Source organism: Oncorhynchus keta, chromosome 30, assembly GCF_023373465.1.
Source record: "Oncorhynchus keta strain PuntledgeMale-10-30-2019 chromosome 30, Oket_V2, whole genome shotgun sequence".
Lineage (NCBI taxonomy): Eukaryota > Metazoa > Chordata > Actinopteri > Salmoniformes > Salmonidae > Oncorhynchus > Oncorhynchus keta.
Genome location: NC_068450.1, coordinates 7,520,930 through 7,535,355, shown reverse-complemented (window position 1 = coordinate 7,535,355; position 14,426 = coordinate 7,520,930). Strand labels below are relative to the sequence as shown.

At 42.3% G+C, this 14,426-nt stretch overlaps 1 protein-coding gene across 4 annotated transcripts in view; it reads left to right on the top strand.

Annotated features, from left to right (window-relative positions):
- LOC118371316 (protocadherin-11 X-linked-like) overlaps positions 1–14,426 on the top strand; it is a 363,439-nt gene that overhangs the window by 85,764 nt on the left and 263,249 nt on the right. The window lies entirely within an intron of this gene.

Sequence of the window (14,426 nt, the reverse complement as noted above, 5' to 3'; positions counted from 1 at the left end):
ATGGACACATGTTAGATATATCTCTGGACTGCAATGTATTGTCTTTGCTCGAATGCTTGGGTTCCCAACACCATGTGTGGACAAGGCTTTTAAAGATGACTCTAATGTGTTGGAACAGAGGCTGCATGGTCCTCTGTAGCTCAGTTGGACACGTTAGTGGGTCCCGGGACCACCCATACTGAAGATGCACACATGACTCTTTGGATAAAAGCGTCTGCTAAATGGCATATATTTATTATATTATATAGTGGGTGCTGAAGATAAGACTCATTAACTCATTACTGTAATAGTTACCTTTGATTTCACCATCTAAATAAAAGACACCAGTTCCTTAACTAACCAGCCGCTCTACAATATAATTTACTGCGGCGCCACACTCACTCAAGGACAGAGGAAACAATGGGCCAGCTGAATTCACGGAATGAAAGGCTTTGCATGACTTTAGATGCTAGTAAGCAGAAGGGAGACAGGAATGGAAGGCTTTACATGTCTTTAGATGCTAGTAAGCAGAAGGGAGACAGGCTGAAGGGCAGCGACTTTAAGACACAGAGCTGAGAACCTTGTCTGTGGTCGCCCCTAATCCTGGTAATCCCCTACAGCAAGTCTTGATTTACTTTTGTAAAAGAGATTGGGAGACGATAAGAGGCAAGTCTCCTTCTTAGAATATCTGATAATCTGGTTAGGACAGAGGACTCAGAGGTATTTAGTCCATCCTTAACATTTGTTAAAGCAGATGGTGGTTAGGAGGGGCCAGGCCAGCTGGCGAAACCCCTTCCTATTCCTCCTCCTTCTTCTCCACCTCTACTCCTCCTCCTCCGCCTCTTCCGCCTCACAACTACCTCCTCCATCTCTTCCTCACCTCTTCCACCCCCTCTTCCTCGTCCTCCTCCTTCTCCTCCTCCTCCTCCTCCTCCTCCTTGTCCTCCTACTCATTCTCCTCCTCCTCCTCCTCTTCCTCCTCCTCATTCTCCTCCTCTTCCTCCTCCTCCTCCTCCTCCTCCTCCTCCCTCATCCATCTACTGTGGTGGAGTAGGAAAAAACGGATGATAATCAGTGTCGTCTATTTTGCTGCTTGACTCCTTAAGTACTTTCGGCCAGATTAGAGGCTTTTCCAGAGGATAATCGGAAGGCTGCAGACGGCCTTTTTTTCCACCCTGAAAGTATCTCTATACACGTGCAAAGAAGGTGATTTAGAGTGGATGCCGGCTCTTAGTTCCTGATTAGTCCAATTCCAAACCCTATTAAAATTAGCTGGCCAGTGTGCTAATCATCGCGTCTCAGACACCCTCTGTTGCATGGCGGAGCGGATATAGCCCATATAGTGAGAACAGATCCCAGGACTGGACATTCCAGCCCCTGCAGTGAGAACAGATCCCAGGACTGGACATCCCAGCCCATATAGTGAGTACAGATCCCAGGACTGGACATTCCAGCCCCTGCAGTGAGAACAGATCCCAGGACTGAACATTCCAGCCCCTGCAGTGAGAACAGATCCCAGGACTGAACATTCCAGTCCCTGCAGTGAGAACAGATCCCAGGACTGAACATTCCAGCCCCTGCAGTGAGAACAGATCCCAGGACTGAACATTCCAGCCCCTGCAGTGAGAACAGATCCCAGGACTGAACATTCCAGCCCCTGCAGTGAGAACAGATCCCAGGACTGAACATTCCAGTCCCTGCAGTGAGAACAGATCCCAGGACTGGACATCCCAGCCCATATAGTGAGAACAGATCCCAGGACTGAACATTCCAGTCCCTGCAGTGAGAACAGATCCCAGGGAACATTCCACTGGAGAACAGATCCCAGACATTCCCCCTGCAGTGAGAACAGATCCCAGGACTGAACATTCCAGTCCCTGCAGTGAGAACAGATCCCAGGACTGGACATCCCAGCCCATATAGTGAGAACAGATCCCAGGACTGAACATTCCAGTCCCTGCAGTGAGAACAGATCCCAGGACTGGACATCCCAGCCCCTGCAGTGAGAACAGATCCCAGGACTGAACATTCCAGCCCCTGCAGTGAGAACAGATCCCAGGACTGGACATCCCAGCCCATATAGTGAGAACAGATCCCAGGACTGGACATTATAGTCCCTGCAGTGAGAACAGATCCCAGGTGTGATATCTCAGTTTGGGATTGTAAACCCTCCCTCCCCTTGGTCAATGTGTTGACCACTCTACGGATTAACTGTGCTTCAGTCAGATGTCCCAAATGGCACCCTATTCCCTTTTAAGCACACTACTTTTGACCAGGGCCCATAGGACACAGTGATTTAACCATAACTTATCATATTGAGTATTGTGATAAACATGTTTCGTGTCAGACACAATATACTGTATAGTACAGTCTGCTGCTTCTAGGGAATCTGATAATTCAATATCTGTGATTGGATGAAGCACCTAAGCATGTCTAGCTATAATATAAACCATGAAGACTTCATAAGTTCACCTCACTTAACCTTATGCTTCTGGCAATCTTCTCAGTCAGTCCTGGATGCCTTCAACAAAGGCATTTGCTTAATTAGATCAGTGCATTGACTAATTAGAGCCAAGAGAAGTGGGATGACTGAGGCATTCTTTACATCTATTCACACAGTCATGTTGCTTGGTCCTTTGATGTTTCTCCCCTCGTCTTTGTGTGCAGGTGTGTACTATAATTGGACATTATGGTTTTCTAATTCGATTTTAAGTTGAAAAACAAAATGAAAAGAAAGCAGCTCTTTATATAACTCTTTATAGAATGATTCAAATTATAGTTTTTTTTTTTAAATTAATGGCTTTCATGGAATATACTCAGCCTCTATTATATGTTGAGTTCAACCAATGATGTGTGTAGGTTCAACATACGAGTGTTGTAAAGTACTGAAGTAAAAATACTTTAAAGTACTACTTAAGTTATTTACTTAACTATTCCAATTTTTTTTGAAAATGTTTACATTCTTAAAGTAAATAATATAATTTTTAATCCATACATTTTCCCTGACACCCAAAGGTACATTTTGAATGCTTAGCAGGACAGGAAAATGGTCCAGTTCACGCACTTATGGGCGGCAGGGTAGCCTAGTGGTTAGAGCGTTGGACTAGTAATGGAAGGTTGTGAGTTCAAACCCCTGAGCTGACAAGGTACAAATCTGTCATTCCACCCCTGAACAGGCAGTTAACCCACTGTCCCTAGGCTGTCATTGAAAATAAGAATTTGTTCTTAACTGACTTGCCTAGTTAATTAAAGGTAAAATAAATTATCCCTACTGCCTCTAGTCTGGTGGACTCTCTCAACACAAAGGCTTTGTTTGTAAATTATATCTATGTGTCCATGGCAATCTGTAAATAGAAAATAAACAAGAAAATGGTGCCATCTGCTTTACTTAATACATGTATAAGGAATTTAAAATGGTTTATACTTTAACTTTTTTATCCTTAAGTTTATTTTTTTATTTTACCTTTATTTAACTAGGCAAGTCAGTTAAGAACAAATTCTTATTTTCGATGACGGCCGAGGAACAGTGGGTTAACTGCCTGTTCAGGGGCAGAACGACAGATTTGTACCTTGTCAGCTCGGGGGTTTGAACTTGCAACCTTCCGGTTACTAGTCCAACGCTCCAACCACTTGGCTACGCTGCCACCCCCAAGTACAGTATATTTTTAAAATTACATTTACTTTTAATACTGAAGTATATTTAAAACCAACTTTTGACTTTCACTTTTACTTGAGTCATTTTCAATGAAGCCCCCTAGAATCGATTGACACACCGGCGCATCAATTTACAACCTAAAACCATCCGTTTAAACGAGAGATATTTTTGCATTCGATACGTCTCATTCCACAACTTCCGCCAGTTTCATCTGCGGTGAAAGGTGACAGAGCCAGAGCGGTGTCTGTCAGACCAGGAGACGTCCCGAAAATCAGTCTTCTCAAGTAAAACGTCTGTAGCATCTGAACTCTATGGAAAGGGGAGACTATCACGAATATAAATATGTCCTGAGATTTTTTTTTTTTTTACTCCTAGATTTACGACAGACACTTAAAAACCTTATATCGTATGATAATTTATTTTACTGTCCTTTTTTCCATTTATAAAGGTGTTATTCATTGTGTTTCTATGGGCTTTAGTAGTAAAGCCCATAATCAATATATATTTTTACATTTTTAAATTATGTATTTTTTTTTTATACCTAAAGGTGTCCTAAAATTCAAAATCAAGTAGCTAATTTATCAATTTTATGACCATCTTAAAACCATTCCCTATGTCAGCTTAAAATTGGGTACTTTTTCTATCAATGCAAAATACACTGTTCTTGTCAAAGATAATATATTTAAAGATATCTGAGTGGTGATTTGATAGCAGAATCAGAAGAATTGTAAAGCAGTAACTTACACCTGTCATGTTACAGGTTCTACATGAAATGTTTTGGATAGATACTGAAGTACCGTCCCATAGCCTTGAAAAATGACTAAATATCTATCAAACAACACATACTATATACTGATGGATTTTAAGGTTCTTCTGAAGTAGAGCATTGAACAGCTTTGTCTTTGTCTGGTTGTAAAGTCCTGTCACGTTTCTGAGCTGTATGTGGACATTGGTTGCAAACACTTCAAACTGTCTGCAAGGATCAATGTGTTTACAGGGTCATTAGCGGTGGATAATGGCGATAGATCTCAAACCAGCTGAAGAACCAGCTCAAACCAGTTCTTCTCTCTAGATACCAGCCTCTACTGCAGTAAGACCAGAATGTTACAGTTCTCTCTAGATACCACCCTCTACTGCAGTAAGACCAGAATGTTACAGTTCTCTCTAGATACCACCCTCTACTGCAGTAAGACCAGAATGTTACAGTTCTCTCTAGATACCACCCTCTACTGCAGTAATTCCAGAATGTTACAGTTCTCTCTAGATACCACCCTCTACTGCAGTAAGACCAGAATGTTACAGTTCTTCTCTCTAGATACCACCCTCTGCTGCAGTAAGACCAGAATGTTACAGTTCTTCTCTCTAGATACCACCATCTGCTGCAGTAATTCCAGAATGTTACAGTTCTCTCTAGATACCACCCTCTGCTGCAGTAAGACCAGAATGTTACAGTTCTTCTCTCTAGATACCACCCTCTACTGCAGTAAGACCAGAATGTTACAGTTCTCTCTAGATACCACCCTCTACTGCAGTAAGACCAGAATGTTACAGTTCTCTCTAGATACCACCCTCTACTGCAGTAAGACCAGAATGTTACAGTTCTCTCTAGATACCACCCTCTACTGCAGTAAGACCAGAATGTTACAGTTCTCTCAAGATACCACCCTCTACTGCAGTAAGACCAGAATGTTACAGTTCTCCCTAGATACCACCCTCTACTGCAGTAAGACCAGAATGTTACAGTTCTCTCTAGATACCACCCTCTACTGCAGTAAGACCAGAATGTTACAGTTCTCTCTAGATACCACCCTCTACTGCAGTAAGACCAGAATGTTACAGTGCCTCTCTCTAGATACCACCCTCTGCTGCAGTAAGACCAGAATGTTACAGTTCTTCTCTCTAGATACCACCCTCTGCTGCAGTAAGACCAGAATGTTACAGTTCTTCTCTCTAGATACCACCCTCTGCTGCAGTAAGACCAGAATGTTACAGTTCTTCTCTCTAGATACCACCATCTGCTGCAGTAAGACCAAAATGGTACAGTTCTTCTCTCTAGATACCACCCTCTACTGCAATAAGACCAGAATGTTACAGTTCTTCTCTCTAGATATACCACCCTCTACTGCAGTAATTCCAGAATGTTACAGTTCTCTCTAGATACCACCCTCTACTGCAGTAAGACCAGAATGTTACAGTTCTCTCTAGATACCACCCTCTACTGCAGTAAGACCAGAATGTTACAGTGCCTCTCTCTAGATACCACCCTCTGCTGCAGTAAGACCAGAATGTTACAGTTCTTCTCTCTAGATACCACCCTCTGCTGCAGTAAGACCAGAATGTTACAGTTCTTCTCTCTAGATACCACCCTCTGCTGCAGTAAGACCAGAATGTTACAGTTCTTCTCTCTAGATACCACCATCTGCTGCAGTAATACCAGAATGTTACAGTTCTCTCTAGATACCACCCTCTGCTGCAGTAAGACCAGAATGTTACAGTTCTTCTCTCTAGATACCACCCTCTACTGCAATAAGACCAGAATGTTACAGTTCTTCTCTCTAGATACCACCATCTGCTGCAGTAAGACCAAAATGTTACAGTTCTTCTCTCTAGATACCACCCTCTACTGCAATAAGACCAGAATGTTACAGTTCTTCTCTCTAGATACCACCATCTGCTGCAGTAAGACCAAAATGGTACAGTTCTTCTCTCTAGATACCACCCTCTACTGCAATAAGACCAGAATGTTACAGTTCTTCTCTCTAGATACCACCCTCTACTGCAGTAAGACCAGAATGTTACAGTTCTTCTCTCTAGATACCACCCTCTACTGTAGTAAGACCAGAATGCTACAGTTCTTCTCTCTAGATACCACCCTCTACTGCAGTAAGACCAGAATGTTACACTTCTCTCTAAATACCACCCTCTACTGCAGTAAGACCAGAATGTTACAGTTCTCTCTAAATACCACCCTCTACTGCAGTAAGACCAGAATGTTACACTTCTCTCTAAATACCACCCTCTACTGCAGTAAGACCAGAATGTTACAGTTCTTCTCTCTAGATACCACCCTCTACTGCAGTAAGACCAGAATGTTACAGTTCTTCTCTCTAGATACCACCCTCTACTGTAGTAAGACCAGAATGCTACAGTTCTTCTCTCTAGATACCACCCTCTACTGCAGTAAGACCAGAATGTTACACTTCTCTCTAAATACCACCCTCTACTGCAGTAAGACCAGAATGTTACAGTTCTTCTCTCTAGATACCACCCTCTACTGCAGTAAGACCAGAATGCTACAATTCTCTCTAAATACCACCCTATACTGCAGTAAGACCAGAATGCTACAGTTCTTCTCTCTAGATACCACCCTCTACTGCAGTAAGACCAGAATGTTACACTTCTCTCTAAATACCACCCTCTACTGCAGTAAGACCAGAATGTTACAGTTCTTCTCTCTAGATACCACCCTCTACTGCAGTAAGACCAGAATGCTACACTTCTCTCTAAATACCACCCTATACTGCAGTAAGACCAGAATGCTACAGTTCTTCTCTCTAGATACCAGCCTCTACTGCAGTAAGACCAGAATGTTACAGTTCTCTCTAAATACCACCCTCTACTGCAGTAAGACCAGAATATTACAGTTCTTCTCTCTAGATACCACCCTCTACTGCAGTAAGACCAGAATGCTACAGTTCTTCTCTCTAGATACCACCCTCTTCTGCAGTAAGACCAGAATGTTACAGTTCTTCTCTCTAGATACCACCCTCTACTGCAGTAAGACCAGAATGCTACAGTTCTTCTCTCTAGATACCACCCTCTACTGCAGTAAGACCAGAATGTTACAGTTCTTCTCTCTAGATACCACCCTCTACTGCAGTAAGACCAGAATGCTACAGTTCTTCTCTCTAGATACCACCCTCTACTGCAGTAAGACCAGAATGTTACACTTCTCTCTAAATACCACCCTCTACTGCAGTAAGACCAGAATGTTACAGTTCTTCTCTCTAGATACCACCCTCTACTGCAGTAAGACCAGAATGCTACAGTTCTTCTCTCTAGATACCACCCTCTACTGCAGTAAGACCAGAATGTTACAGTTCTTCTCTCTAGATACCACCCTCTACTGCAGTAAGACCAGAATGCTACAGTTCTTCTCTCTCGATACCACCCTCTATTGCAGTAAGACCAGCAGAGAGGAAGGTGTAAGGCAGCAGTGAGACAGACATAGTCAGGGATATTGTCAAGAGTTGTTTTAAATAATACATGTGATATTCATTGGCTATCAAAAAGAATGTATGTGTGTTCTGTCTTCAAAAAAAGAATGAGCAGGCTTGTTCTTGATCTGAGGGTTTCAACATCACTTTATATCATTATGACTTGTGTCTACCGGTAGTAGTAACTTGCCAAATGGTCGTTCAGAGTCAGTTAAAGAAAATGTGTCTTTTAATTAACATTTTACCGGCCTAATGTTTATTTTTTTTATACACCTTTTGTTCCATGATTTATGATACAGTTGAACACCTTCAAGACGAGCAACGGTTTCCTTTCAAAACCCGTTTATTTTTAAGAGCTCCCTTTCCAATAACTAAATTAGAGGCCAATTTGGTATAATTACAACGTGAAGACACTGCAAATGGAAACTGAATTCTGCCTTTCTACTCATCACTGTAGAGCAAAAGCAAGATATTCTATATTCCAAGTGAAATTAGACATCAGCAAAACAGAAATGAGATGGAATCAGGGTTAGTTTATCTCATTCTGTTTTGTTCTTCTGTTTAGAGGAAATGTTATGATGTAACTCTATGGAAACAAGGGGGATTGGTGATGGTAGTGAGCCTGCATGTGTGTGATGTGGGGGGGGGGTGGGGTGTAGGTCACATAGAACTTCTCAGCATAGATTACCACTTCACACATCCAGGATCTTTGTGTGCACATGTGGTGGGTCAGCTTGAGGAAATGGACAACACTTCAGTGAATTGCGAGCAGAATTGCGAGCAGAGACCTTATTGTATTGTCTGGGTGACTGAGATAATGACTTTGCTCTACTTTGTCTTCGAGGCAGTGACCTGAACTAAGGGCCCCGCAAGTGAAAACGGGATCCTGGATGAACCTGAATGTGATTAAGGTCACCTAGAGTCACTACATTTGTTTGCCCTGTGTTTCACATCGACCACTGTCTGGGAATCAGTTGGGGAATCTTTTGTATTTCTAGGTTTTTCTAGGACTGGTCATTCATTAATAAAGTGTATGCGGTGTGACAGATGATGAAATACATTCTAGCAAGAACAATTTCAGATTTCTTTGTGAAAATACACACAGTTCTCAAGGGAGAATCCAAACAACACATTGTATATCTCATTGTGTGTATGTGATGTTCACAATACAATAATCACTGTAGGACATCTCTCTCTCTCTCTCTTTTTTTTTCTCTCTCTCTCTCTCTCTCTCTCTCTCTCTCTCTTTTCTCTCTCTCTTTCTCTCTCTCTCTTTTGTTTTCTCTCTCTCTCTCTCTTTTGTTTTCTCTCTCTCTTTTTTTTTCTCTCTCTCTCTCTCTCTCTTTGTTTCTCTCTCTCTCTCTCTCTTTTGTTTTCTCTCTCTCTCTCTCTTTTTTTTTCTCTCTCTCTCTCTCTTTTTTTTTTCTCTCTCTCTCTCTCTCTCTCTCTCTCTCTCTCTCTCTTTCTTTTCTCTTTTGTTTTCTCTCTCTCTTTTGTTTTCTCTCTCTCTCTCTCTTTTGTTTTCTCTCTCTCTCTCTCTCTTTTGTTTTCTCTCTCTCTTTTGTTTTCTCTCTATATATAATAATAATATATGCCATTTAGCAGACGCTTTTATCCAAAGCGACTTACAGTCATGTGTGCATACATTCTACGTATGGGTGGTCCCGGGAATCGAACCCACTACCCTGGCGTTACAAGCGCCATGCTCTACCAACTGAGCTACAGAAGGACCAGGCTGCTCTCTCTCCCTCTCTCTCTCTCTCTCTTTTGTTTTCTCTCTCTCTCTCTCTCTTTTGTTTTCTCTCTCTCTTTTGTTTTCTCTCTCTCTCTCTCTCTTTTGTTTTCTCTCTCTCTCTCTTTTTCTCTCTCTCTCTTTGTTTTCTCTCTCTCTCTCTCTCTTCTCTCTCTTTTCTCTCTCTCTTTTGTTTTCTCTCTCTCTCTCTCTCTTTTTGTTTTCTCTCTCTCTCTTTTTTTTCTCTCTCTCTTTTGTTTTCTTCTCTCTCTCTCTTTTGTTTTCTCTCTCTCTTTTCTCTCTCTCTCTCTCTCTCTCTCTCTCTCTCTCTCTCTCTCTCTCTCTCTCTCTCTCTCTCAACACTGACTTTGAATTAGGGAAAGTGGTTATGTGCTGTTGTTGACCACCTCAGCTATACATTATAATCAGTGACTAGAGCACACAGTGCCCCTCCTCATGTGTATTGTGTGTCTAATATCACTACGTACCCTCCCTTTGAATGCTGACTACACACAGGGCAGCATACGGAGGTCACAAATCACTGGATGTGGGCCAGGACACAGGGGTACTTCCCAAATGACACCCTATATTTTACATAGTGGGGCCCTGGTCAAAAGTAGTGAACTCTATAGGGAATAGGGTACCATTTCTGGTTAAAGTAGTGCACTATTTAGGGATTAGGGTACCATTTCTGGTTAAAGTAGTGCACTCTATAGGGAATAGGGTGCCATTTCTGGTTAAAGTAGTGCACTCTATAGGGAATAGGGTGCCATTTCTGGTTAAAGTAGTGCACTCTATAGGGAATAGGGTGCCATTTCTGATTAAAGTAGTGCACTCTATAGGGAATAGGGTGCCATTTCTGATTAAAGTAGTGCACTTTATAGGGAATAGGGTGCCAGTCCTGGTTAAAAGTAGTGCACTATTTAGGGATTAGGGTACCTTTTGAGTCAGAGGCTGGAAGAAGTGCACGGTAATGCCAAGCCCAACAGTGTCAATGATCAATCAAATAAATAATTTGGTAAATTAGTACCCTCCCACTGAACAGATCTACAAGACAGAAACCAGGTATCTGTGTATTCTGGTGAAGGTAAAAACATCAAAATCAGTAGAACAACAGTGTATATGAAAGCCAGTTCCAGTCACAGCTACTGGCAACTTCTTTTTAAATTCGACTCACTCTGCTTCTGTGATACATCATTTAGCGGTGTGACTGAAAAATATGAGTTTTTCAATCCAGGTCTCATAGACATGGCACTGAAAGCCTTAATGCTTCAGGGAAACCTGGATAACATGAGATCATGTCGCCTCTAGAGGCCTAGGAAGAAGCACTGAGTGGTTGGCTTCTTCTCCTGTCTCAGTGTTATTATGGATCCCTTAGCATCTCTCACTGCATTGTCTACATGGACATAGAGTAGCATTTAGCAGGGATACGTTAGCATCTCTCACTGCATTGTCTACATGGACATAGAGTAGCATTTAGCAGGGATACGTTAGCATCTCTCACTACAACCTCTGCATGGACATATTTATTTTATTTACTTATCTGTTATTTTACCAGGTAAGTTGACTGAGGACACATTCTCATTCGCAGCAACAACCTGGGGAATAGTTACAGGAGAGAGGGGGGGGTTAATGAGCCAATTGTAAAGTGGGGATTATTAGGTGACCATGATGGTTTGAGGGCCAGATTGTGAATTTAGCCAGGACATCGGGGTTAACTCCCCTACTCTTACGATAAGTGCCATGGGATCTTCAATGACCTCAGAGAGTCAGGACACCTGTTTAACGTCCCATCCGAAAGACGGCACCCTACACAGGGCAGTGTCCCCAATCACTGCCCTGGGGCATTGGGGTATTTTTTTAGAGCAGAGGAAAGAGTGCCTCCTAATGGCCCTCCAACACCACTTCTAGCAGCATCTGGTCTCCCATCCAGGAACTGACCAGGACCAACCCTGCTTAGCTTCAGAAGCCAGCCAGCAGTGGTATGCAGGGTGGTATGCTGCTGGCATAGAGTAGCAGGGATCCATTAGCATCTCTCACTACCACCGCTACACGGAGATAGATACAGTGCACAGACTGTTCTTCAGCTTGCATGTAAATCATAGACGGGAGAAGAAGAAAACAACAACTTCAAATTAGCACCAGTTTTTCTGAGAGGGACCATAGGGACCTTGTATTTTTAGATGCAATAAAGGAATTGCCAGAGGTGTCCAGCAGAAATAGTAGCTGTAGTTAACTTCTGGGGCGTTCCGGACTGATCACTGTTACGTTAGTTATCGATATCTGTGCTTAGACGCAAGCTGGTAGAAATTGGAGGATCAATTAAGTGTTAGTTGCATTACATCTCTATGGGATCCATATATTTTGACTGGCAGAGCCATAAAAGATGCATGGTTTTCTGAAGTCCCTCCAATCATCTACATGATGGGTTCCTGGTGGTCTGACCATGGTAGATGTACGCTAATTTGACTCTTCCATGGAGGAAACAGATTTATAACTCTTAATTGCGGATGAATTCTCAGTAATAATAACAAGTAATTTGTAATAAAATGTTTCTTCGGATTAGGTTACAGTCATCAGGATTTAGTCCCCCTGGCTACACATGGAAACCAAAGCAGGTTGGCTGGAAACAAAATGTTGCTTCACACCATCACCGTATCATAGAGCTTAACCCTGTTCAATTACCGTACAGCTACAACCTTGTTCAATTACCGTACAGCTACAATCCTGTTCAATTACCGTACAGCTACAATCCTGTTCAATTACCGTACAGCTACAATCCTGTTCAATTACCGTACAGCTACAATCCTGTTCAATTACCGTACAGCTACAATCCTGTTCAATTACCGTACAGCTACAATCCTGTTCAATTACCGTACAGCTACAATCCTGTTCAATTACCGTACAGCTACAACCCTGTTCAATTACCGTACAGCTACAATCCTGTTCAATTACCAGCTACAATCCTGTTCTACAATACAACCCTGTTCAATTACCGTACAGCTACAATCCTGTTCAATTACCGTACAGCTACAACCCTGTTCAATTACCGTACAGCTACAATCCTGTTCAATTACCGTACAGCTACAACCCTGTTCAATTACCGTACAGCTACAACCCTGTTCAATTACCGTACAGCTACAATCCTGTTCAATTACCGTACAGCTACAACCCTGTTCAATTACCGTACAGCTACAATCCTGTTCAATTACCATACAGCTACAACCCTGTTCAATTACCGTACAGCTACAACCCTGTTCAATTACCATACAGCTACAATCCTGTTCAATTACCATACAGCTACAATCCAATCCTGTGTAAGTTTGATCAGGTATCCATTAGGCCTGTGGATATTTTTTTTGAACATCATGAATTAGATTGAGCAATAAAACCCCCACTGTTATTCCATAGGCTGAAATCTGCACTATGCAGCTGTTGCAAGAGCACGTTTTTCACAGGCTGTCCACTGGTTTCAAAAACAAAGGTTGATATGCAGCTTAAACGTCTGGGTTCAAATACACATTTAGATTTATGAACAGTCATCCACGACTAACCACAATCCGTAAGGCACAAATAGCTAAATGAGAGAGCAGCAGTGTGATTCACATCAATGCTCTATGTAGATATCAATAAGAAGTGACATTTGTATCGCCGTAGACTACACCACTGCTGTCATCCTTAACTCCAAGCGTTTATTCAAATTGGATAATCTTTGGACGGCGACAGCAGTGACCTCCTGCTTATAGAGGTCATTCCAATGCCTTGTGAGGTATGGGTCATGTGTTTCGCCAGGTGCAAATACAATGGGGGCATCTTATCTTCTTGGTCATGAGGTGAAATAGTCTCTCTTTACTTGCAATAGGGTCCCAATTATATACAATACTGTAACTCAATGCTTAATCATAGGCAGCAACTGCAATGAGCTCTGGATATACACACATACAGTACAGTATGATAGTTCTTCTGGATATAGACATGTACATGTACAGTATGGTCATTCTGCCACCTGTGCCATCAGATTAACATAGACACTATTTTAATTGTCCCCCCCCTCCCCCTCAATGTAAATATGATGTAGCCTATCACATTCATGATGTAGCCTATCATATTAGTAGAAAAGGAGAGTGTGTGACAAGATCAGGACAATCAATATTATTTTTCTAAGATTCCAGATTAGGAGCCTTCAAAACTATCTGTTCCGACTCCTTAACTTTGAAGAGAAGACTTAAAAGGCAGAACATGTCAAGACACATTCCCTGAAGGAATCCTGCCTTTTATCTGGAGGAATTCTGCCTCTTATCTGGAGGAATGCTGCCTCTTATCTGGAGGAATGCTGCCTCTTATCTGGAGGAATGCTGCCTCTTATCTGGAGGAATGCTGCTTCTTATCTGGAGGAATCCTGCCTCTTATCTGGAGGAATTCTGCCTCTTATCTGGAGGAATGCTGCCTCTTATCTGGAGGAATGCTGCCTCTTATCTGGAGGAATGCTGCTTCTTATCTGGAGGAATTCTGATTCTTATCTGGAGGTATCCTGCCCCTTATCTGGAGGAATGCTGCCTCTTATCTGGAAGAATGCTGCCTCGTATCTGGAGGAATCCTGCCTCTTATCTGGAGTAATGCTGCCTCTTATCTGGAGGAATTCTGATTCTTATCTGGAGGTATTCCTGCCTCTTATCTGGAGGAATCCTGCCTCTTATCTGTAGGAATAGTGACTCTTATCTGGAGGAATCCTGCTTCTTATCTGGAGGAATCCTGCTTCTTATCTGGAGGAATCCTGCCTCTTATCTGGAGGAATCCTGTCTCTTATCTGGAGGAATGCTGCACTTGGGGAATGTTTCTTCAT